Raw genomic sequence first — 23,107 nt, 5'->3', positions numbered from 1 at the left:
GGACTGCAGGGGGTGCTGGAGGCCTAACTCCTCCTTTGGCATGTTTGGACCCCAAGTGCAAGAGTTGTGAAGTGCTGTCTAAGGATGCACAACTGGTCCTCAACACAGCTGCACTGGAAGCCAGATTGCTCAATTTCAGAGGTGTGCTTAGACACAGTGATTTGAGGTGTGGGTGGGGTGGGAGGAGGTTAGTTTTCCAAGGAAAAGGGAGAGGCTCTACTTTGTGGTTTCTTCTATTCTATGGTAACATTGGAGCCCTACAGGAGTCAGGCCCAAGGACATTAAATGCCTACAAACTCTAGGACTCAAGTATTCATTCACAGTCTCATCCTAAGGTGTCCAGTTTCCTCTAGAGCCTCAGCCACAAATGCTCCTCTGCCACCCGTCCCTCCTTCCTCACGTATCCAGACTTCCCTCCTGAAGGCCCCGGGCCTCTCTCCTCGGAAGTCCTCCCAGCAGTTCCTGCCAGCTTCCGCCGGAAGCTGGAGTTCAAGCAATTCTCCTGCCTTAGCTTCCTGGGTAGCTGGATTATAGGTGCCCGCCACCATGCCCAGCTTATTTTTCTATTTTTAGTCGAGATGGGGGTCTTGCCATGTTGCCCGGGCTGGTTTTAAACTCCTGACCTCAGATAATCCACCTGCCTCGGCCTCTCTAAGTGCTGGGATTACAGGCGTGTGTCACTGAGGCGCTTTTTACACTCCCCTGGAAGTGTTGGTAGATCCTGTGTCATCTGTCCTCTCTTCTCAACCTGCTTTGAGGAGCCTGCAAGCCATGTTTGAAAAGGGTAATGAAGGCTGGTGAAGCGCAAATGCCATGGGCTTCATAGGGGCCTCATGGAGCCTAGAATCCCTGCAAACTTGACCTCCTGCTCCATGGCACCTGCTTCTCCTTGGACTCCAGCAGAGGAAAGGGCACGTGGGTCAGGCCCTGCAGCAGATGGCTCACGGGAAAGCACGAGTGGAAACAGGCTGGCTCGTGCTTCCATTCCCCTGCCTCATTTGCTTCTTTTCTTCATTGTTCATCTCTGACTTGCAGCCTTTAGCTCCAAGCTGGTTTCTGCTGTGCTATCTAGGAGTGTAGTGTTAGAGGACATGGGCTACTGAGAGGTCTAAAATTCCTGATTCTGCCACTATCAACTATAGGCTGAAATATTGAGGAAAAAGACAGAAGAAAGTGAGAGATTTAGGTGAGATGTGCGACAGAACTTCTCAATCATTCTAGTACCTACAGCCATCAGCACCTTCAGAATTTTTGAAATTCTACCCAGAAAGCCTTAAGGATGGCATAGGAGGAATCTGTATCATTTAGTGTAGGTGTGATTCTGCTCTGAGGTGGAAGGATGGATTAGAGCTGTGTTTTCCCCCCGAGACTGGGCAATTTATAAAGAAAAGGAGGTTTAATGGACTCACAGTTCCACATGGCTGGGAAGCCTCACCATCGTGGTGGAAGGCAAAAGACATGGCTTACATGGTGGCAGGCAAGAGAGAGTGAGAGCCACGTGAAAGGGGAAACACCTTCTAAAACCATCAGATCTCATGAGACTTATTCACTGCCGTGAGAACAGTATGTGGGAAACCACCCCCATGATGCAATTATTTCTCACCTGGTCCCCCTACAACATGTCGGAATTATGGGAGCTAAATTCAACATGAGATATAGATGGGGACACAGCCAAACCATGTGGATATATAAAATCTTAGATGCTATGTGGATTCACATTGCTTATTTTAATATTAAATATTCTAATTTTAATTAAATAAATATTCCAATTTTATTATGTATTAGAAAAAACAACAAAATTCTAATTTTATGGCTATTATCACCTAGGATGAGGCTGAATAAAGGTGAATCAACACATAGTTGATTTAAGAAAAAACATTAAATGAATAGAATGATAGGCATGATGCAGGACTGGCAAAAACCACAGAGGTGGCAGGCAGAGGGCGGAAGCCAGGGAAATGTGGGATTCATGACAAAGCTCCCACCCTGGTTTCTCGCTCCCACCACCTTTGCAAGGGTCTCAACATCATTTAGATCTTGAAAGTCTCCTTCTCTCACCCACTTTCAGTGTTTAAGGCGTAGTGACAGGATAGATTTCACCTGGCTAATGTGATTTTCAGGTGTTTGGTGAAAAGGCCCCTCAGCCCCACCTGGGTAATGAAGAGCTCTTCTCCCTGGCAGCAGAGGCGGCTCATCCTCCGCCATGCAGCGTTGGGTGCACGACCGCTGATGAAGATAGAATGACCAGGCCTGCAGCATTATTAATGCCAGCGTCGGATCTTTGAGCATCTGTAAGTGAAACAGCGACTTGCCCTTCACTTAAGCCCAGGAGGACAATGAAGGCTACCGTGCAGCTTGGATGGGAGCCAGAATCAGGCCTGTTGTCAGAGTAAAGAAATTCATTAAAGAAGATCTCATAGCAAGGGCTGATGAGAGGAAAAAAAGAGGGGGTGGGTGCTGATGGAGAGGCAGCACGTTAAAACTTTGTCCCTTGTGACAGGATGCACAAATGTCCCTGCTGCTTGAGGAGATTTATGACTTAGAGGCCTGGGGAGGTCCTGTGAATGCCGCTGATTACCTAGGCACACATCTGCCAGCTCTCCGACTCCCAAGTCATAGGCCCATTTGCCTTCTAGAGTCAGAAGAAGGGGCTATCATGACATCTCTGTACAGACAGTAAGCTGGTAGGAATCCCAGCAGGAGGGTGTGTAGCCCATAGAGAATGAACGCATCTCAAGTCCAATACACATAGTAAAATGATAGTTTGGGATCTGGATGTTAGTATACTCGGTACAAGTTTGCAAACTTAAAGGGGCAAGGCAAGTCACATAACTTCAAGTGTGCCAGGAGTATGGGTGATAGGAAATGCCAGAGATCATGCCACCCACCTGAAGGGCTCCATGCCCCATTTAAAGGGGCAGCCACTGCTTAGCGCCAGCCAATTGTTTCAGTAAGAGAATGCAGGCCCTTGTTTCTAGACCTCTTGAAGTTTCAAGAAAAGCTAGACATAGATGTTTTAAAATATATAAAATCTTCCAACTTGAAAACATTTAATTTACAGTTTAAAATTTTGTTTGAAATCTTAAAAAATAAAGAGAAAATACTAGGTGGATCAAACGAAACACATCCGTGGATTGGATTTGGCCTGTGGGCCTCTGTGGTAGGCAGAATAATGGTTGCACAAAGATCCATGCCCTAATCCCCAGGATCTGTGGATATGCTATGTTACATAATAAAGGAAAATTAAGGTTATAGATAGAATTCAGCTGCTAACCAGCTGACCTTGAGATGGGGAAGAGTTCCCTGGATCTCACAGGTGGGCCCCATGTAATCACAATGATCCTTAAAAGTGGATGAGAGAGATGGAAGAGTCAGAGACAAAGTGATGTGATGTGAAGAAGACACAGTGCAACATTGCTAGCTTTGAAGATGGAAGGGGGCCATGAGCCAAGGAAAGCAGGAAGCACTGGAAACTGGCAAGGACAGGGTAACAGAGTCTCCCCTCCAGCCTCCAGAGAAGAACATAACCCTGTTGACATGTTGATTTTAGCCCAGGAAAACCTGTTTTGGACTTTTCCACTACAGAACTATAAGGTGATGAGTTTGTCTTGTTAAATCACCAAATTTGTGTGAATTTGTTACAACAGCAATAGGAAACTAATACAGTCTCTCTTTTCAAACTCTAATCTAGAGATTGAGATGGGGAATGATAAATATGGTGAAAATAGAGGAACGCTATAAAACTCAACTTGCCCTTTCTAATAATGAGGGATAAATGGAGAGGATGAATGCTAAGCTTGGCTGCTTAAGTTCCTTAGTGACCATTTTGGTTAAAAATTACCTGCCAGTTAAGCAGATGCATCTGAACTTTTAACTATGAGATACTGAGGCTAATACCAGGGGCAGTTTTTGGATCAGTGGCTCAGAGAATCTCTTAGTCAATAGTACCCAGTTTACAGTGGCAGAGATCCTTAGGGTTTACCATTATCTGTGAGATCTACTGTATTTCTCTGCCTCCCTTGTGGATGAGTTGGAGCCACATGGCCAAAGGGGTGTAGGCAAAAGTGACATAGGTTATTTTGAGGCCTGCTCCTTCAATATTCCCATATGATTTCCAGCTCCTCAGTCTTTCCTCACCATGGTCACCCTGGAGGCCTTGTGTTCTGGATGATTAAGCTCCAAGACAGAGGAGAGCTGTCTCACCTGTGCCATGAGCAGGAAATATACTTGACTGCTTGTGTCAACATTACAGTTACTCAGTCTACAAAATGACCGAAACAAGATGGCAGCATGGATGTGGAGAGACAAGTGAGTTGAAAACCCAGGAGAGATGTGTGCCATTGTTCAGAGCAGGACCATGTTTTGCAAAGTGTGATATGTAAACCTCTGATGAAGACTGAATACAGGTAAGTGGAAAACAGAACTTTTTAAAAAATGTTCATAGGCATGCATTTAGTTGACTATGTATTAGACAAAAATTTATTCTAGCCTATATCTCCACCCTGTAATTTCATAGATATTTTTTGTCTAGGAGTCAACTAGATTTATATTTTAGTTATAAAAATTATTAAATAAAAACATACAAGTGGTATGTAGATATGGAAGAAAAATTAAAGTGACATTTGAATAACTGAAATTTGGGGACGATAGAAGTAGGCATAGGAAAATAAATGTGGGTTGCAGTATATCACTGGAAAGAAAAGACAGCCACCATGGCATTTGCTATAGGTAAGACACATTTTTAGCTCTAAAATTCTAGGACTTAAAGGAGACCTGCCGGCTCCTTGTTGCCTTTATAATCATGTCCAACTTCTTACACTTGGCATTCAAGACATTCTAGATATCTGAAATCTAACAATAGTTTAAGTTGCCAGTTTGATTTCTATTGATCTGTGTATGATTCCACCACTGAATTCCACCCAACTTGTAAGGCACAGCTCAAATCCCATTTCCTCCAGTAAGCTTTATGGTACTGCCCCCAAATAAAAGTGATTTTACCCTCTTTAAAAGTCTTAGAGCCCCTGTTTCTGGTACCACCCAGACTTTGGTCTTTAAGTAGAATTACTTGTTTAGGCATCTTGCCTTTCCATTTAAATTGTAAGCTCCTGAACAAGATTAATTTCATTAAATTTTTCATACTTCCTGAAAATTTTCAGGAACATACAATCAACATAATTGTTGTTACTTTTTGTTGTTAAACATCTGTTTCTCACGCTTCAGAGCTTTTCAAAACACAAGCCAAGAACTGCTAGATATAGCAGAACTGAGCTATCCTATGACATGAGGGTAATTTATTGAGCTTTATGTTTGAAGAAATTCTAGGCTTTAATGAAGATGGCTGTTGGGAATGTCATGAGGTTAGCTACTCTGTAGTTTATTAAAATGGTCAGATTGTTGGTGAAATGTTTTCAGGCAGGGTGTTCAAATAATAGCAACTGCTTAAACAAATAGACCTCAAATTTAAATAACAGAATTTTATTTCTCACTTATCTAATAGTCAAAGCAAATCAGCTTTTCTTGACTGACTGGAATGTGGTCATCCAGGAACCAGGGCTCCTCCTGTCTCATGGAAGAGAGGGGCTTAGCTATTCTCTAAGACCTTGCCATGTGTGTCCAGCTGGCAAAGACCAAACAGAATGTCAGGAGATGACAACAGGATGCCGACTCATAGCCGATGGGTGAAAGCTAGTTACATGGCCACAGTTAGATGTTTTAGGGATGGCAAATGTAATCCCTAGGTGCTTTCCATCACAGTTCTTAATTGTGCATGCTCTCTAGTCCATAATTAAGAATTAGGACAGCCCACCAGCTGTCTTCCAGGTTTACTCACAGCTTAATTTGACTTACAAAGAAATGTGGAGGAGTTTGGGAAATAATTGGAATGACAGGCAAAAACGCAATGGAATAAGATGACCTGAGAAACAAGTGAAACATAAACAAAGCCCATCTGGAGCCTTAAACTGCTCTCTTAATGTTTTTAGGAGATGAAGAAAGCTGAGGTACTGGAGCACAGGTATGCTGAGTTCTAGAATGTGAGAAGCCTGGATAGAGTGTGGCTCCTCTAATCTGTTGTTTCTGAGAAGAGTTATTTTGTGATTCCCATCAAGAGGAGGAGTAGAGTTGCCAGGCATTTCCATCTGGACAGCTGGCTGGGTTATGCTGCTTCTGTGATTGTAACTGCTGGATACGGGAGAGAAGAGCAAATCGCACTGGCACTCAGGTAGAACGCTATTTTCTTTTATTGCATTTTAATCTGTTCTTTTATTTGACTGTTACAATAATTTGGTGTAATAGGGAATATTACCACTTAACAGATTAGAAAAGTGAGGCATGGAAATCACCCAAGACCTCTCATGAATGTCTGAGTCAGGACTAGACCCTAACTTTTCCAACTCTACATTTAAAGCCAATTCTGTTACAACACAATCTACTCTCTGGGAAATGGTTGATTTTAAGCAAACATGAGAAATAGGTCAATTCTGTTCTCCAATCTTCCAGGTTCTCTTTTCTATATGCTTTTGCCATCTCAAAGATTAGTTCCCTAGTTTCAGTCAACACTTGCTCTTGTTCCCTTGGTTGTGCTAACTTGTCTCTCTCCGACAGCCACTGGCTTTTTTTCCTGGGCTATAATCTAAAGAGAGGAGGCTCTATGAGTAGGCATCTTGAAGGTGGATCTTGGGAACGTGAGGGCCTGTTCCAGCACCTGTGAAATGTAATTAGATAATCACATGCTCCATAAACCAGTTCTGCTTTCAGCCAGCATTGCTGGAACCATCACTTCTTGCCAGAGTATAAATCACACAAGTCAAGTTTTATAGGTGTGAAGAATTTTAGAAATCAGCCAATCTAGCTATTTAAGTTTGGCAATAAATATACAAGTACTTGAAAAGGCGTTCGATTCAACTTGTGATCAGAACAATGCTTTTGATGATGAATAAAACAAGAAGATAGTTTCTCCATGTCAGATTGGCAAAACCATTTGGGAAAATTGGCTCTCTTTTTATGTTGTTTTATGTGTAAATTAGTAAATTTTAGGGTTGGGATACTTTGGCACATTTCAAAGCAAAAATTTAAATATTGGTTGACATAGCAATTTTACATCCAAGAACCCCTATACCTACCGAGGTGCATAAAGTTGTATGTTCATAAATAATTGTGATTAATTATAATGAAAAAATTGAGAAAACCTAAATGTATTTCAATAGAGGAAGGGTTAAATCAGTTATGGAACATTCATATTGCCATATTGTGACATTTTGTGGAACTATTAAAAAGAATGAGTTAAAAATGTAAAATGGCACAATTGCTTTGGAAAACACTTGGCAGTTCCTCAAAAAGTTAAACCAAGTGTTACCATATGACTTAGCAGAATATGCCCAAGAGTACTGAAAACATATACCCAAATAAAAACTTGTGCATGAATACTCATATGGGATTATTCATAAAAGCCAACAAATAGAAATAACCCAAATGTCCATCAATTGATGAATAAATAAGCAAAATGTGATATATTTATAAAAAGGAATATTATTCAGCCATAAGAAAGAAGTATTAATGCATGCTACAATGTAGATGAATCTTGAAAATATTACACTAAATGAAAGAAGCCAGACATAAAAGGCCACATATTGTATGATTCTATTTATTTGAAATGTCTGGAAGAGGCAAATTTATAGAGACAAAACAGATTGATAGGTTCCAGGGACTGGGGAAGGGAAAAGAATGAGGAGTAGCTGCTAATTAGTGTAGGGTTTCTTTTGATGATGATTAAAATATTTTGGAATTAATAGTAATGGTTGCACAACTTTGTTAACAATATACTAAAAACTAATGAACTGTACACTTTAAAAGGGCAAATTTTATGATATGCAAATTGTATAATATAAAAGAATAAATTAGATTTAGTTGTCTGAAATTGAGAGATGTCTCTGGTCCATTGTAGGGTTAAAGGAGTAGTTGTGGAACAGCATATAGCCTATTCTTATAACATAACAAACTACATCACTCATGGTCCAACCAGAAAAATAGAAAACTCTCTAAATGTTTAAAACAGTGAAAATTTAATTAAGGGAATTGATTGAAAAGGTAAAAACATACCCTACAAACTTAGGAGATAATGTTATCAAAGCTCAGATGCTGAAGCCGCTTATTGTGAGCAGGAACCACGGAGGGTCTTTCCAATGGGAGCTGAAGCCATAGACAAATGCAGCTGCCACCAGAGATGCCACGACAGCCAGGGTGAGAGGGAGAAATGCTTCTGGCTTCTCTCTTCTAACCACCCTCCAGTCTTACCTGGTCACCACCTGCATTGGTCATATCTACTTGGAAGCCAGAGGGAAAGAGAACCTGAGAAGGCAGTTCCCAGAATAGAGAAAATGTGGATCAGAGCATGGATAAAAAACAAACAGGCAGTTGCCCTACATGATCAACCCCTTTTGCAACCTGACATTTATTCTCATTTGCCTAACAAGAGGCATTTGTCATACAAATCAAAATGTTCTCACTCTCTCCCAACAAGGGGAGACCCAAGGTCCCACTAGTTGTCATATCCGTTTCAAGTGCATGATTTTAAACTGCTATTATCCTTCCCAAAGGTCTGGAGTTGCTTCTCCTAATCTAGATGCCTATCAACTTAGTTATAATGTTAAATATCACCAACACTCATCATAAAAAAAGGGAAAAGGAAATAATTGAATAATATAAACCTAGCAAAAATATTTATAGCTGCCAGGGTCCACATATCTGTAATTGGTCATGAGACAGCAGTTAATTTTTATAACTTCTTCTTTCTATCACCCATTCCCTGTCATGCCCTTACTCAGCACTCCACCTGATTGGGGTCCTTGAGCCATGGAGCAACTGAAAACACAATTCCTAAAGGCTCTAAGTCTTTAGTGACCATGCCTTTATTGGATTGTTGTAGTCTTCTATTGATCTTTACTTGGAAGTAGTAAGAGGCATCTCAGCATATCTCTTGCCTCCAACCATGGCCTCTTTACATTCATTATGTAGTAGCAATCCAGTTTCCCCCTTGTTAATTTAAATTGATTTTATTTTCCATCTTTTGGTGCAGTGAAATGAGGAAATCCAAATAGCTAAATGGCAGTTTTCCCTTCCACTTCCATCGAAGCAGTCCTCACTTGGGGACCAAGACTGCAGGAACAGGAAGAAAATCTCTAAGAAGAGGTATAATACTGAATGGGGTCAGTTCTTATTCCTTGGTTCCCAGACTCACGTGTTCTCGCTACAGAAGAAAGAGCACCAACCATTTGCTGCAGTTAAACGCTGTTATTTTGCATTCTATAGCCTGGTACCAAACCTCACAGGGTGTTGTCTTTCATCTCATGCTGTAACTGAGTCTGCAACGTGCCATTTTATCAGGCCAGTTGCTTCTGGACAGTTGAGGAATATGGTAAAGCTGGTAAATTCCATGAGTATGGAACCACTGCTGTACTTCCTTCAGTATAAAATGTATAACTTGCTCAGAATGTTATGTGAGATATCACAATGATAAATGAAGAATTCCCTAAGTCCATGGACAGTGGTGCTGACAGAAGAATGAGGAGCTCATTATACCAGAGAAGTTTTGGCATCCTTATGTAATTGAATGTAGGCAGTTGAATCCAAGTTTCAGTCAACCAATCAGGAAAACTGTGGAAACTGTTTCCAGCTGCATGAGCTAGAACATGGTCTGGAATCTTGAGTAATTGAATCCTTACTGATAAATTCAGCCTCATCTCATGTTATTTTCTATTCTTGACTATCATTTCAATTTACTTGCACAGCTGTTCTCCAGGTTTCTGCTCATATGAATTAGCATGATCTTACATTTCCTCTGACACATAAAATATTTTTTCCCAGAACAGATCTTGCAGTTCTTCCCTGAGAATACAGTGGTATCTGATTCTTTTTATGCATCCAGAGCAAGGAGAACTTGTAGGAGTAGGTCTGGAGGAGAATAGTATCCCATTGCAAGAAGCTGCCTGAGATATGATCATTACATTGGAGACTGTAAGCAAGGGAAGGCTAGGTTCCACAAACAGGAGAAGTTGGTCTGGCTCCACAGAAGCGGGGCCCAGAGGGATTTGTCAGTTCAAGCTTCTAAGCATTGCCAAACTACCCAGATGTCCTCTCAAGGCTCAGGTTCTCACGTCTTCTCAACTAATGTCCTAACATTAGCCTATAAAATGTGGCTAGGTTTTTTGTTAGTTTACATTGTAACTTGCAACATGCACAGTTAGATTTTGGGCCGAATCTTCAGCTGTCCACTCAGTGGCTACTAAAAATAAGAGATTATTTTAAGGATGCTAAAGAAGCCCATTGCTTCTGTACCTGTGCCTGAGTTGATAGTTTCTTTTCTGTGTTTGGCACCTTTAGAAGCAGGAGCCACCTAACAGCTTATACCCATTGAGTGAATAAGTTACAGTTGTTGTTTAATGACAGTAACATGCTCTGAGAAATGTGTCCTTAGGTGTTTTTTACAAACTTAGGCGGTATGGCCAACTGCTCCAACCACCATGGTATATGAGGTCTGCTGTTGACGGAAACGCTGTTATGTGGCTGATGACTGTATTTGATCTCCCAAGCCCTAACTTAACTGGCACATTATCCCAAGTGACCTTTAGGTGATAATTTAAGTAAATGTGTTGCCACTGCCTGTTGCATTTTACTTCCATTTGCAGGGAGATAATCACTATATTTGTGCTCTACCAGGTGAGCAACCCAAATCAGAATGTCTCTTCTTTCTCCTTCTCTGCCTTCCTCCTCCCTGCCTCTCTTCCTCTTCTGTCTCTTCTTCTTCTTCCTCTTCTTCCTTTTCTTTCTCCTCTTCTTTCTCTTCCTCTCCTCCTCCTACTCTTCCTTTTCATCTTTCAATAGATTTTGGGGAAACTGGTGGCATTTGGTTACAAGGATAAGTTCTTTAGGTGTGATTTCTGAGACTTTGGTGTACCCATCACCCAAGCAGTGTACACTGCACCCTGTGTATTCTTTTATGTCCCATGCCCCTCCCACCCTTTCCCCCAAGCCTCCAGAGTCCATTATGTCATTCTTATGCCTTTGCATCCTCATAGCTTAGCTCCTACTTATGAGAACCAATGATGATTGGTTTTCCATTCTTGAGTTACTGCACTTAGAATAATGGTCTCCAACTCCATCCAGGTTGATGTGAATGCCATTATTTTGTTTCTTTTTATGGCTGAGTAGAATCCCATGGTGTGTGTGTGTGTGTGTGTGTGTGTGTGTGTGTGTGTGTATTTTCTTTATCTTGTTGGTTGATGGGTATTTGGGCTGCTTCCATATCTTTGCAATTGTGAATTATGCCGCTATAAGCATGCATGTACAAGTGTGTGTGTGCGTGCGTGTGTGTGTGTGTGTGTGTGTGTGTGTGTTTTCATGTAATGACTTATCTTCCTCTTGATAGATACCCAGTAGTGGGATTGCTGGACCAAATTGTGTAAATAGTTCTACTTTCAGTTCTTTAAGGAATCTCCATATTGTTTTCCATTGCGGTTGTACTAGTTTAGATTCCCACCTGCACAGTGTTCCCTTTTCACCACATCCATGCCAACATCTATTATTTTTTATTTTTAAATCTTGGCCATTCTTGCAGGAGTAAGGTGGTATCGCGTTGTAGTTTTGATTTGTACTTCCCTGATAATTAGTGATGTTGAGTATTTTTTAATGTTCGTTGGCCATTTATATATCTTCTTTTGAGAGTTGTTTATTCAGGTTCTTAGCCCAATTTTCGTGGGATTATTTGTTCTCTTCTTGCTGATTTATTGGAGTTCCTTGTAGATTCTAGATATTAGTCCTTTGTTGGTTGTATATATTGCAAAGACTTTCTACCACTCTGTGGGTTGTCTGTTTATTCTGCTGATTATTTCTTTTGCTGTATAGAAGCTTTTTAGTTCAACTAAGTCTTATCTATTTATCTTTGTTTTTGTTGCATTTGCTTTTGAGTTCTTAGTCATGAACTCTTTGCCTAGGCCAATATCTAGAAGAGTTTTTCCAATGCTATCTTCTATAATAGAATTTTATGGTTTCAGGTCTTAGATTTAAGTCTTTGATCCATTTTGAGTTGATTTTTGTATAAGGTGAGAGATGAAGATCCTGTTCCATTCTTCTACATGTGGTATGCCAATTATCCCAGCACCGTTTGTTGAATAGGATGTTCTTTCCCCACTTAATGTTTTTGTTTGCTTACTCAGAGATCAGTTGACTGTATTTGGTTTTATTTCGGGTTCTTTATTCTGTTCGGTTGGTCTACATGCATGTTTTTATACTAGTTCCATGCTGTTTTACTAACTATAGGCTTGTAGTATAGTTTGCAGTTGGGTAATGTGATGTCTCCAGATTTGCTCTTTTTGCTTAGTCTTGCTTTGGCTATGAAGTCTCTTTTTTTGTTCCATATGAATTTTAGAATTGTTTTTTCTAGTTCTGTGAAAAATTATGATGGTATTTGGATAAGAATTGCATTAAATTTATAGATTGCTTTTGACATTATGGTCATTTTCACAATATTGATTCTACTAATCCATGAGCACAGGACATGTTTCCATTTGTTTGTGTCATCTATGATTTCTTACAGCAGTGTTTTATAGTTTTGCTTGTAGAGATCTTTCACCTGTTTGGTTAGGTATATTCCTAAATATTTTATTTTATTGCAGCTGTTGTAGAAGGGGTTGAGTTCTTGATAAGATTCTCAGCTTGATTGCTGTTGGTGTATAGCAGTGCTACTAATTTGTGTATATTGATTTTGCATCCGAAACTTTACTGAAGTTGTTTCTTAATTTAGAGTCTGTTTCTTAAAACTTGTTCAAGAACCACATCATCCAGCAAAATAGAAACTTTTCTGGTATTTAAAACAAAATGAATCTGCAACAAGGTGAATACACTTAACACTATTGAACTATACACTTAGAAATGGTGAAGATGGTAAATTTTATGTTATGTGTTTTTTAACCACAATTTAAAAAAACTAGTTTGAGTCTAGAATAGAGAATTGCTTTAATTCATGAGTGGAAAATGAGAGAAGCAAATAGGAGAGAGCCCATCCAGTGATCAGCAGGAAGCCACTCCCGTCCCTCTGCTTGAAGAACAGGGGGAAGGGATCATGTTTCTGGACTTACAAATCAATGTCATCCTCTGAGAGTTGGAACCTGGTGGGCCCATCACATGGGTTCTGAAGCTAAGGAGGGGGTGCCAGAGGAAGCAGAGAGAGGCGCTTCTTCCCTCCTACTCTCCAATCTTGTGTCAGTGCTTTCTATTGGCAGAGCTGGCCAGACACCCATAGGTACAAAAGAAGAGCAGGAGAAGGGCAGCCAGTCACTGGACCTGTACATTAATCTCTTTGTAGATAGATATAAATGCACAGAAACAATCTTTTGCAACAAACTTATAAAAAATAATAATATAATATTCACTAACAATAGTATATTACTGGGCATTGCAGAGACACCATATAGTCCCTGCCCACAAGAAAATTATCATTTGGGTTAGGGATTGAGGGGGGGAAACAGAGTTATGAAAAATATCATACAAATAGGTTTGTGAGATGTATACAGCATTGAAAGAGCACAGTGAGAACTGTGCTGTCTTGGGGTTAGGGGTCATCAATGAACACATCATGGAGTGAGTAAATTCTGACTGGGCTTTAAGGCCTGAGTAAAAAGTTTCCAGGCAGAAAAAGGGAGAAGATATATTCCAGGCAAAATAATCATCACGTGCAACTAAACAGTTGTATAAAGATTGAATTATTATTGACTAGTTAGTTCTAAGCGTGAGGTTCTATCTTTGATTAAATACATTGTAGTAATTTGGTCAGAATTCTTTTTTGATTTTGGAATTACTTTTTGTTCTCAATTCTCATTTTCAGAGGTCCTTAAACATCCAATAGACCATAGCACTATGCCTGTGGTGTCTAATGGTTAAAACAGCCCTATCTGGCCTCAAAAAGAAGAAGCTATAACTATGTCAACAGGCTGTCCCATTCTTCTGTGCCAGGGCATGTGGCAGTTCAGTGTCTAAGAGAGCATGGAAAAGGCCATCTTCCTGCCTCTGCTGACCTGCCACAGACTCCTCTCTAGCGTAGATCAAGCCCTTTTCAGGCTGCACAAATAGAGCAGAAGCCCCAGGAACTATGCTTGTTATTTTGGAAGACAGGATAGTCAGTAACCAAAAATGACTGCTAAGTAGTCAACTGATCCCATGCATGACCCACTTCACTTCTCTACCTGTACATTGGAAAGCTCCAGGAAACTGCTGGTGATATCAGGGGCAAAGTGAGGGGTAAGGGGTCCTAGCCTTTCCATTCACAAGTCAACACATGTATACACGCCCAAAGAATATTTTATCCAATCTGTGTGTTATGGACTAAATCATGTCAACTTCAAATTTGTATGTTGAACTCTTAACTGATAATATGACTATGTTTGGAGATAGGACCTATGTGATATATTGGTTTTCTTCTAAGAAGAGGAATAGACACCAGATCTGTAAACCCCTTCCCCTATAGCATAAATAAGGGGCCATATGAGGACACAGTGAGAAGGTGGCTGACTACAAAACAAAAAGCAAGCCCTTGCCAGAAAGGAACCCTGACAGCAGCACTGCTCGGTCAGTGGTGGTTGGTTTTGGCAGCCTGAGTTGACTGACACTCTGTTCTTTAGGTTTAAGTGATGTATTACCAATTACATATAAAGTCCAAAGGGTGTTAGGGAATTGGAAGTTGGATCTATAAGCTTTGCATCATGTTATATAGTCTCTCTGGTTTCTAGGGGTGATTGTGAGATAGAAAAATGGAAACAAAACAAAAAAGACAACTGTAAGTGAAAAATCACAAAACTCATAGGAATCAAATGCTAAAAAAAAAAAAAGTACAATGAACAATTAGGAAAAAAATTCACTCCCCCAAAATTAATTTTGTAACAATCTTACCAAGTCTTTAAAATAATGCTTAAAATATTCAAAGAACTAAATTTAAAAGAAATCCACAATAAAACATAAAATTATGAAACAGCAACACAAATGAGAAATGAAACAATAAGAAGTGAATATCAGAAAAAGATTAAATTAGAATGTTGGAAATAAAAAAATACGATAACCAAAAATGTAAAAACCCAATAGATAAGATAAACTTTAGGCTGGTCATAATCAAAGACAGAATTAATGAATTAGAATATAGTATTGAGGAGTTCATCAGGATGCAACATAGAGATTGAAGAGAATTTTTTAAAATCTGAAAGCACATTTAGGAAACAAAGTATATAAATTAAGAAACCCTAACAGATATCTTAATAGGGCTTCCAGAAAAAGAACTTGAAGGGAATAACAAAGAGCAATGTTTGGAAATATAATAGCCAAAGATATTCCTGAATTTAAGAAAGACATGGTTTTGATTGAAAATGCACCCTGAGAAACAAACAGCATAAATAAGAGTAAACCCACACTGAGACACATTATGGTGAAACTAAAAAATACCAAGGATAAAACCAAAAATGCTTTTGCAAGTGACCAGAAAGAAAAGACACTTTATCTACAAAGAGAAAGCAGTTAAGACTGACAGCAGACTTCTCATCAGCAGCATGCCAGAAGATAGTAGATTAGTTTCCTGAAAGCACTGGGAAGAATTAACAGTCAACATAATATTTTACAGTCATGTAAACTATTATTCAAGAGTGAGAGAAAAATAATGAAATTGTTAGAGACTCCATATCTAGAAGAGTTTACCATTCTCAGAAATAAATCATTACTTTTTTTTTCTTAGACAGGATCTCACTGTCTCTCAGGCTAGAGTGCAGTGGCATGATCAATAGCTCACTGTAGCCTTGATGTCCCAGGTTCAAGTAATCCTTCCATGTCAGCCTCCCTAGTAGCTGGGACTATAGCCACATAACACCAGGTCTAGCTAATTTTTATTTTTATTTTTTAGTAGAGATGAGGTCTTGCTATATTGCCCAGGCTGGTCTTGAACTCCTGAGCTCAAGCAGTCCTACCTCCTCAGCTTCCCAAAGTGCTGAGATTACAGGCATGAGCAAATGTACCCTGCTTAAAAAACAAATCTTCTGTAAGATGAAAGCAAGCCCAGAGAAAAGGCTGAATTACCGTAAACAATTGTGTGCATACAAATAAATAAATCTATTTTAGAAAATTGTTTTTTAAATTTTTTTATTTTGATATATTTTGGGGAACAGGTGTTATTTGGCTACATTAATAAGTTTTTTAGTGGTGATTTCTAAGATTTTGGTGTGCCCATCACCCAAGCAGTGTGTACGGTACCCAGCGTGTAGTCTTTTATCCCTTGCCACTCCCCACCCTTTCTCTTGAGTCTCCAAAGTCTAATATATATGTATCATTCTTTGCCTTTGTGTCTCATAGCTTAGCTCCCACATGAGTGAGAACATACGATGTTTGTTTTTCCATTCCTGAATTATTTCACGTAGAATCATAGACTCCAATTCCATCCAGGTTGCTGTGAATGTCATTATCTCATTCCTTTTTATGGCTGAGTAGTATTCCATGGTATATGCATATATATATATACACATATATATACCCACATACCATGTAATATGGTGTGTGTGTGTGTATTATATATATATAAATATACTGCATAAAATATACAGTATATATATACACCATGGAATATATATATATATGTACACACACACACACTGCATTTTTCTCTATCCACTCATTGATTGATGGGCATTTGGGCTGGTTCCATATTTTTGCAATTGCAAATATGTATGTGCACAATTATTTTTTGTAGCTATTTATTTGTATGCAAACAACTTATTGCCACTCAGATGGTTCTTTCATAAAAAGATGGTTCTTTCTTTAAATAAGTTGGTAAATTTAACAATTTGTTTAGAAAATAACTTTTTGTGTGTGTTGAAAATTTGAGGATTAAAAAAGGATAAATAACCAGATGGGGACAGGGGTAGTCATTGTTTAGTTAAAATGTGCAAAGTCCATTTCATGGTCTAGAGGAGGATAGAAATAATGAACAAATTTAGACTTTGTGAAAAAATTTATGGCTAAATGTTTATGTTAATAATTTAAAGATAACCACCAAAGAAGATAAACACAATTTATAGATTGCAAGCGGGCAGAGGCAGAAAGCAGAAATACAGAAAAATGTTATCAATCCAACAGAAGGCAGTAAAAAGGATAAGAAATAAAGGATGGTAAGCAGAAACACAAAATGTAGTGGCAAAAATAACTCCAACTCTATCAGTGACCAGAATAAATGTAAAGAGATTAAATTCACCTATTAAAAGATAATCTGATTGGATTTTTAAGAGAAAGACAAGTTATATGCTGTACACAAGAGCTCCACTTAAATAAAGGCTGAACAGAAATCATGGGAGAAGGTATGCCAGGCAGAAACTACGCAGAAGAAAGCTGGAATTTTGGACTAACTTGAATTTAAGGTGGAAAGCAGATGATTCTGAAATCTCAGATTTTCTTTTTGATCTTTCTTGAGGATTCCATGATGACCTACTGCGCATCTATTCAGAGTACCACAGTTATCTCCAACTCAGTTTTGCAAAACTGACATCCTTTTCCTTTCTAGGCTGTCTCTGGAGGAATTACTGGCCCCACTCTCCACACAGTTGCCCAGTTACCTTTGGTCCCCAGACCTGTCACTTTTTTCATTTGGTCTTGCATTAAGTATTAGGGCAACCAGAATATAGACTGTATTTCTCACCAGGGCCCAGAAACTTCCTAGAAAAGGCATGAACTCATGCCTTTAAGGAGAGTGCCCCCTGGAGCACCAAGGGCAGAGGCAAGCTCCCTGCAGGCTGATACAGTCAGCAGCAAAGAAATGGGGACTGAACTCTGTCAAAATTGGGTTCTGTCACCCTTGGCTTCTTTCTTTGACCCAGTTCTACCCAAGAAGGAGAAGAGCAGAGCAGCAATGCTGGCAAAGCCCACAGCACAAAAGAAAGCTCTGCTGAGTGGTGAGAAGTGGCTTTTGGGGGACAGAGGCTGGAAGAACAGTGAGTGCTGTAAGGGTAGTGGGTTGGCGGTAGGGAAGGAAACCAGTGGACACAGACCCACCGCTGTCAGTATGTCAGATCCTAGCTCATCTGCATGCCTGCCTCAGAGAAGATGGGGAAGAGGGAAGAGGGGGCAGGAAGGGTGGAAGCCTCAGAATATTTTGGCCCTCCTTGTATTGACTATGTCAGTTCCAAGATGTTCACCACAATCTCGACAGTGCCTTTTACAGCAACACAAATCAGATATTGTATTGGGTTGATGCAGAGCAGTCATTAAGCGACTCACCTCTGGGAATTGGATGCATCGTTGTCATCAAACTGGTACCTTGCTGTCAAGCAGGCACACATCTGACCGCTAAGGCATGGTTATTTCATGAACCAGACTCGACCACAGGGGACAGTAGCTGCAGCGCCCTTGTAAACCCCAGCCTTCGTTCTGCCTAGATCAGCACTCTGCCTTAATTGAATTACGTAAATAATCATTTTTTAAAATGCAACAATGAGGCAGTTGCTTAAACCGAATACATGCATTTTTGGTGGCTCTTTCTCCTCTGTACTTAAGAGGTCAAAGGCAAAGCCAACCCTCTAATAGTTTGCAATTCTGGGAGTGGCCAGAACATAGAAAAGTGTCTGAAGAGCAGGGAGGAAGCCCCTCACTTTGACAGGCCTGTGGGATTCCCCCAGGGGCTTAATTACTCAGCTGTCACGATCCTCTGTTGCTGGCCAGAGACTGAGGCATGGACAGACACTTGCACAGTCCGAACGCACGCCTTCCCATCCTGGCCCCTATTTGAAGGGGAAGCGGCCAGGGCCCTGAGCCCCAGGAAGACCAGAGGAGGTAGGGCCCCACCCCCTCCAAGCCCCCAGTGGTGGGCCACTGAGGCCTGCCCATCTGCCGCACTGCCTTGGTTTTAATGAAAACTGTTCATGTGCTGCTACTCACTCCTAATTATCTGTGCTCTGGCTGGCCTGGCTGACATGTTTATTTTGTGGCTGCCAGACTGGTAGAGATGGTTCTTTCATAAAGAATCACACCGCTTTCAAGTTGAGTTTTCTTTTTGCCCATCATTTGTTTTTGCAAACATTTCAGGATTAATTGAACACTGTTCCCCCTTCCAACCAAAACACATGCTCGCCTTCCCTGCGCAATATGGCGATCTTGGCATTTGATCATCTGCACACTTTCATTTCTGAGTCCCCAGTGCTGACAAAAGACCAGTCTTAAGTAACCCCAGGCCACTGTGTGGGAGAAAATTGAGTTTCATTTCAGATTAGCCTCTTCAGTTTCTTGTCTCTGAAAAGCTCATTTTCTATAAATCTAGGTTTGGATATCTTCAGGCTCACCTTGAGCATGCAGCTGCATATCTTTTGCTCGTCTTTTTAATTATCACTATGGGTTTGGAAGCTTCTACAATATGTCATGTTTTGAATAAGGGAAGAAGGAAAAAAAGAGTTAGCTCTGGGCGGACTTTAGAAGGTGTCAAATAAAATTTTTCTTCTCTAACATAATTTCACCATTAAGACACCATTGAAAAAATGTAGCTAGGGATTAAAATGACTGTCTCCTTTATCTCTACTATTGCACATCTCATTTTGTAAAACAAAACAAAACCAAAACACTCTCTATCAACCCCATTATCACCCTGTTTCTTTCTAGTGTTGCTTAATCCCAGTTGCACAGAAGAATCACCTGGGGTGTTTAAAAATGTACCGATGTTGTGGCAGGCAGAATAATGGCCTTCCAGAGGTGTTCCCATCCTGACCTCCAGGACCTGCTACCTTCCATGTGGTTAAGAATCTTAGGTGGGAAGATTATCCTGGATTATCTAGGTGGGCTCCAAAAGTAATCACAAGTGTTCTTAAAAATAGAGAAAGGAGGCAGAAGAGAGTCAGAGTGAGATATCACCATGGAAAAAAGGCATAGAGAGATGCAAAACTCAATTTTGTTGGCTTTGAAGATGGAACAAGGAGGTTTGGAGGTTTGAAAGGGAAAAGAGGCCAGGAACAGTGGATCACACCTGTAATCCTAGTACTTTGGGAGGCAGAGGTGGGGGGATCACATGAGGCCAGGAGTTCGAGACCAGTCTGGGCCACGTGCTGAGACACCATCTCTGCAAAAAATAAAAACATTACTTGTATGTGGTGGCATGTACCCATAGTCCCAGCTACTCAGGGGGCTGAGGTGGGAGGATGGAAGGATTGCTTGAGGTCAGGAGGTTGATCACAGCTGCAGTGAGCTGTGATCATGTCACTACACTCTACCAGCCTGGGTGACCCTGTCTCAAAAAAAAAAAAAAAAAAAAAAGGCAAGGAAACAGATTCTTAGAGTCTCTGGAAAGGTCTGCAGCCCTTCTGACACATTGAATTTAGCCCAGTGAGACCTGTGTCAAGCTTGTGACCTATAGAATTAGAAGATAATAAAATTGCATTGTTCTAAGCCACTAAGTTTATGGTAATTCATTGCAGCAGCCATAGGAAGTTGACACATTGTGTAAATTTTCTCTAGACTACCCAAACCCAAATTCTGTGAGGTGGAGCTGAGGCTTTAATAAGGATTCAAAGCTCCGCAGGTGATTCTCTTGTACAGCAGGCCTGGGCACCACAGGGTTGCACTGTTTCCAGGTCCTCACTCCCCCATGCTCCTCAGCCCCTTACAATCTGCTGCTGAGTCCCCCACGCCTCCAAAATTCTTCTCATGCACCAGTTGCCTTCTTGTTGACAAGTCCCCTGGGCACTTCTCCCTTCTTACTTTACTCAACACTGGACGCTTGACCATTTCCCTGTGCTGAAGCGGTCCCCGGCGTCAGCTTCCCAGACACCACACATCTGTTTCCTTCGCCTCTCTTGTCATCCTTGTGATTCTCTTTGGCTGTTGCTTTTCCTTGAACCAATCCTTAAGTGTCGATGCTGGGAAGGGTACACATTAGGGTCTGCTCTCTTCTCACTCTCTATACTCTTCCCAGGATGTTTCTATCCCTTTGGCTTCTATGTAGTGATGAATACCTACCCTGAATCTTTTGCTCTGATCTCTTTCCTGCCTTTCACACCCGAATAGTCAACCATCTATCTCAAGCTCAGTATCTCTAATGCTGAATCCATTTTATCTACCATAATTTCTTTCCTCTGACTATGATGTTATTATCCATGTGACAACTCGAGCCAGAAACCTAGAAATCATCCTGCCTCCTCCCACTCCCTTGCCTGTTCCTCCTTCAAACCTAATGAATCAATTCTCTCTATCCACTCACTGCCATCTTGGTTCAGGCTACCTTCATCTCTACTTGAATTATTGCAAGAGCCAAAGCCATCACTCAAAAACAAAAATACCACAACTCTATGTAAAACACTTTAACATCTCTCTCATTGTAAGGAATAAACTCCAGCTTTTCACTTGTCAAGTCATAGTGGCACTTTGCTCCTCTTTTCCTGTCCAGTGGCACCTCCTCCCATGCTGGCCTCTTTATCCTCACTCCAATCTCTCTCCAAAGTCTACACCCAGGCCATTATGAACCACTGTATTTTAGTTTTCTGAATTCACCATGCTTCCTCTTATCTTCAGGTTTTGCACATGCCAATGTCTTCCTAAATATACTCTTCTCCCACTCTGAGACTAGCTAAGTCATTCCATGCATTGGTCTCAACTTAGCTGTTGCCATGGACTTTTGTCATTTTTTTTTTAACTGAGTAGCATCCATTCACCCTTCCTTCAGTATCCTGATTTCCTTCTGGAGAATTAACCCTTTTTTCCTTTGTGTCCCCTTGGTTGGATGGTAAATCCATGCATCAGGCGCTATTGCAGAAGCTAAAGGGTGTAAACTCATTTCTCTCGTGGTCATGGTACAAGCAGGTAGATGAGCTGTGACCTAAGCTGGTCAATTAGATGCTTTCTTCCAGGGCTTTAAATCTTATACAAATAGTGCAAGGATGAATGAAATTGATATCCTGCCATATTAGTGGCAGGGCTCTGACCAGAGTGTTCTGGATCAGAGATACTTCCTGGGTTCTTACCTCCTAACCCTTCAAAGCTGCTTTGCTTTCTGCCCTTTATAAGCCTGTTTCTCCAGATGTTCTGTTTGTACTCAGTACCTTTCCATTAAATTCTTTTATATTCAAGTTAGAAAATGTTGGTTTCTGTTAGCATTTAAACTATATTTTCTCTGACTCTGTAACCTGGACTGGGAGACTCTCCTATGGGCTTATCCTTCTCATGGTAGTTATTATAGTGTATTAAGATGGCACTTTACTTCTCTTTCTCTCCTACTAGACATACATTTTTTGAGGGCAAGGACAATACCCTGTTTATTATTGTATACCCAGTACCAAGGTGGGATATAGTAAGCATTCAACAAACCTTTGAAAACAGCGTGAATGCAGTTTCATCCTTTGATGTGAACAGAGTAAATATGAAGAAGTCTCATTGTCTATTGGTTCCAGTGTTTCCACACAAGCTATTGCTGGCTTATTTAAAGTATTGCCAAAACTTTTCATTAAGGCTTCCTCTGCCCATGGGCAAAGCAGTGTAGACATTGGGCAAAGCGTAAAATTGTCTAATTGTCTAATTTTAATTTAATTTGGGTTTAAACCAAGTTAAACCCAAACTTAAAATATCAAAATAGAAACTCCCACTTCCAGGAAATAAATTGACATACTTTCCCTATTCCATTCCCTAAATGCAGCCAAACTTCCTGGACAATATACATAAAACAAACATAAGAGGATTCTGAAAGATGGAGAGAAGAAGACAGACCAGTGAGGGACCCTAGAACTCATGGAATGATGTGGTGAGTTCCCTGAGTTTTCTTTTTGCTTCATATGTCTCAGGCTCAGAGCTGAAGAAGCTAGCAACCGGGAAACACTAATGTACACTAATGTATAGACAGAACTCCAGCAAAAACCTGTTTTTCTAGGCAAAGGACCAAGAAAGGGATGGCTTAGCAATAGCTGCCCTATTCCAGTCAAACACACTTTGCCCCATGCCCACCAACACTAGAAAAGGATGAAGGGGGAGCCTAGGATGTCAAGAGGTACCCAACTTCACTCCTGCTGGGGTGGTGTCAGAGAAGGCTGAGTGGGGAGCCGGGACTTTGATCCCCATTGGGTGG

At 40.6% G+C, this 23,107-nt stretch overlaps 1 long non-coding RNA gene across 1 annotated transcript; it reads left to right on the top strand.

The window, feature by feature from the left end:
• The first annotated feature begins 4,162 nt into the window (after positions 1 to 4,162).
• On the top strand, positions 4,163 to 22,780 carry LOC141583482 (uncharacterized). The gene is made up of 3 exons (XR_012516110.1): positions 4,163 to 4,406; positions 5,982 to 6,220; positions 22,682 to 22,780. It is a non-coding gene; the product is annotated as an uncharacterized LOC141583482 (long non-coding RNA).
• Positions 22,781 to 23,107: the final 327 nt, after the last annotated feature.

The sequence above is a fragment of the Saimiri boliviensis genome, chromosome 1, assembly GCF_048565385.1.
Source record: "Saimiri boliviensis isolate mSaiBol1 chromosome 1, mSaiBol1.pri, whole genome shotgun sequence".
NCBI classification, from domain to species: Eukaryota; Metazoa; Chordata; class Mammalia; order Primates; family Cebidae; genus Saimiri; species Saimiri boliviensis.
The sequence above is the reverse complement of the archived record's forward strand: the minus strand, read 5'-3'. Positions and strand labels throughout refer to the sequence as shown.